We start from the raw sequence: 3,575 nt of genomic DNA, 5'->3' as shown, positions 1-3,575 counted from the left end.
GTCAGTCGATAACTGGATACTTTATAAGTAGGAAAGGCCTATGTTACCATGCATGCATAAGGCACCTTTTCCGGCCAACTGTGGCTTTTTGCACACAGAATATTAATGATTGTCTTTATTGATATTTCAAATATATTCTCTTCTATCAAGAGAGAAAAATAGAATAAAATAAAACAGAATAATTTTGTTGCTCATAAGAAAGAACAAGGAGCAGCATATTCAAGCTTAAAAGAATAATGTTTTAAGTAAGTTTTTAGCTTCAACCATATGATGCTGGGCTTTTATTTATAACTTAACTGTGTGCTAATGATGATGTTTTGTGTGTTTTCCACCATGCGTGTTTGTGTCAGTCTTGCTTTTTTATTCATATTTTTCTTTGCTTTCACGATGCTGCTGCATTCAATGCTTGTTTTTTTCAATCTTCTTGCGTGCAAATCATGAATGCACACCCCGATCCTTCCTTGACTGGGCTTCGTGCTTGCCAGTGAATCCCTGCTGTAGTCTGCATCTCAGGGTGAGACATGGCGAAATTTACCTGTGGACACAAAAAGAGAAAAGCAAATGAGGTCCATATTTGAATAAGTTATGTGATTTAATGATGTTTACCTTCACCTAACTTTCAAATGCCCTAGGTATGAAATTCCAGGCAGTTACCATTGCTGAATTACAACATTGCTGAATTTCTCATTAATTATGCAAATTAAATCTTAATTTACATAATATCTGCCTGTGTTTCTCTCGTTCGCAATTACATATGCCACATGCTTTAATAGTCCTATCATGTAATTTAACTGAATCATGGCACGGGGGCCTGGCACCCAGGCTACATTGTTTTCCCAGCAATCATTAATCATAGAAAGCATGGTACTTTTCAAAACTCACACAGCTTATCGTGAAAGAAGTACTATAGAGATGCGAACATTGCCTAACTATCGTGATTATTTGCAATATTGCGTATAATAAGGATGGTTAGGCACTTACCTGGTATTTTGTTCCACTTCTTCTGTCTTGTATTCTTGAGTAACTTTTGTGTTTGTCGTCATGTAGAGCTGAAAGAAACAGTGTAGAACAAGTTAACGAAGTTTGTTATATTCTAGGGTTGCGTTATTCTGCATAGTTCGACAGCGTTCAGCGTGACCGCGGAGGAGAACATGCGTACAGAGCAGCAAAGTGTAGGTGCATCAATCATCAAGGGTTAGAGTTAGGATGTACCGGATTGTCAATAAACAAAAAATACATCCACGTCGGGTGTGTCAATAAGAAAATAATTTTTTATATCCACACCAAGTGAATACGATAAAGAGAAAAAATTCCTATCCACACCGGGTGTGTCAATAAGGAAAGAGAAATATTTTATATCCACAACGGGTGTGTCAATAGCCACGTACTTTCTTAATATCGTACGATGATGTAACCAACAGACCCGTATGGTTTACCGCTTACTGGCCATCGAATCCGCATTATGCATTTCTAATTCTAAGCGAACTCACCTTTCCTATAACCGCTGATATTATAAGCCGACAAAAAGCAAAAGTAGGGAAAGTTCCAAAAGATTTAATGAGCAAGTACCCTATTCTAGTATATAATTATTGTACAGACAAAGGGCGAATTTTCTTCTATACTCTCACCCCGTCCAATCAACCCCGCCGAGACAGCAGATTCGAATCGCTTCCTTGTTTACTCAAACCACAACATCAGTCAAAGCAAAGTTTTTAAAATGATTTGTTTTAAAGTTGATAGTTGTGGCTGTTGGGAAATGAAATGATCCACGCGATGTACCATGGTGATAGCAGGGCATATATGAATGTGACGGTCCAAGGCGCGGATTTTTCTGAAAACGATGAACTGTCAGTCTCAAAACGTATGAAGCAGAGTCAAGGAACTGATTGTAAATACAACGGAACGATTATTCGCCCTAGCACCGTATATACGTAGCCTCCCCGGTATATCTACGGTCATGGACGCCCGCCTGCGCTTCTTCTTGTATAATCTTAAGAAACCAGTTCTACATCCTCAACAAATGTAAAGGCGAATGTTTTCATCTTTACTCTGTGACCCAATTTCCCCCAAACCACTAGAACTTTTCACGTTGACATTGTCGGGAACTGTGGGGAAAATCACTGTTGTCAGAAGCTGGGGGCAACACTTACTTTAAGCCAAAGAATCGCAACAGGCTAAGTTTAGTGGGTACGTCATTTAGAATAGTATAAAGGGTTATCATACGTAGTGTAGAAACGAAATTAATGAGTTATTTACGCAAGCTTTACAACAACGATTGACAGCGAAGGAAAACATTTGGACGAAACGGTATCAGAACCGTCAGGACGCCGGTGAGAACAACGATTCTTTAAATTTCAAAATAAGAGACGGTACCCGAGCAGAACGTGGGGCCGCTCAGAGACAATGTCACCTAGCCTGAACGACTGCATGGAAAAACGGACTGATCGAAATGGAACAACTTACATGTTACATGCACACAAAAAAATCATAACATTACACAAAAAAACTTTAAACCAAAATAATACACCGTTTGATGGTACACGTAAGAAGGCAACATGAACCAAGACCGTGGACACAAATACACACTACATATGGCATGGTTCCAATATTAAAAGAACAGTCTCAACCTACTCAAGTTTGGGCTTACCTCCGTGCCTGCACGACTAAAATCCGGGGGCCTTCCAAGTGTGCGTGCTGCTCCGGCGAGGGTTGACCGGGCCGCGGGACACCCGCTTTCCACGCCCGCGCGCTGTTGGCCGGGGCTGCCTGCATTCTACGCCCGTGCGCTGCTCCAGATTGGCCGGGCTACCCGCGCTCCACGTCCCGCGGCCTGGTCGTGGGGTCACGCCGCCGTTGGACGTGGGGTTTCTTTCCGTGCGTAATGAGTCTGCGAGTAGGTCGCGGTGATATTTATACGAGGACACATCCTTATTAACATGTTTTGCCAGCTCTGTCCATTTATGGAATATCTGGGAGGGATTAAATTTTGCTAATTGTAAGACAATTACGCCTGATTGGCCAAGACAATGAATACGATTATCTAACTACATTTCTGCTGACCACAACAACTTGTGCGAGGCAACCTCCGGCCATCTGGCCAGGGTCACTGTATGGGATGGTGCCATGGTGCGAAAGGGGTCAAGCTTGTTGTTGTAGCGGCGGTGTAAACAAACAGAAACCTTCCCCGAAACCTGAAAACGTAAAGCCCCTTATATCACCAACATGAGCACATGTCCACAGCGCAAGCCTTTTCAAATTCCAAAACGCTGCCGAAAAGAAATGACGGGTTCCATTTATTTACTATAACGATGAAACCCATGGAAGATTATAAAAATAATTTGTGTCTTTCTTCTTCTTCTGTTGTGTTTCCTTTTACTGTTTGTCCTAAAACCGCTACAAAGAAAAATATGTGCCAACAAAAACGGACAAAAGTGCATCCAACGTTACATTGTGACGCGGCGATTTGAGGCATATAAAAACTAGCATCCACCAGGCCTTTCTACGGGAATACGGATCGTAGAGTTCGGGGAAAAAGAGATTAAATTGGCCAAGGGAGTCCGGCCGCGAGGAGGTAG

At 41.9% G+C, this 3,575-nt stretch overlaps 1 long non-coding RNA gene across 1 annotated transcript; it reads right to left on the bottom strand.

Moving 5' to 3' along the window:
- Positions 1-391: 391 nt before the first annotated feature.
- Positions 392-2,929, bottom strand: LOC109476054. The gene is made up of 3 exons (XR_002140589.1): positions 2,648-2,929; positions 982-1,049; positions 392-535 (listed from the first exon to the last, which is right to left on the bottom strand). It is a non-coding gene; the product is annotated as an uncharacterized LOC109476054 (long non-coding RNA).
- Between the last annotated feature and the right edge of the window lie 646 nt (positions 2,930-3,575).

Source organism: Branchiostoma belcheri, unplaced genomic scaffold (assembly GCF_001625305.1).
Source record: "Branchiostoma belcheri isolate BF01 breed outbred unplaced genomic scaffold, Haploidv18h27 scaffold36, whole genome shotgun sequence".
Classification (NCBI taxonomy): Eukaryota; Metazoa; Chordata; class Leptocardii; order Amphioxiformes; family Branchiostomatidae; genus Branchiostoma; species Branchiostoma belcheri.
The sequence above is the reverse complement of the archived record's forward strand: the minus strand, read 5'-3'. Positions and strand labels throughout refer to the sequence as shown.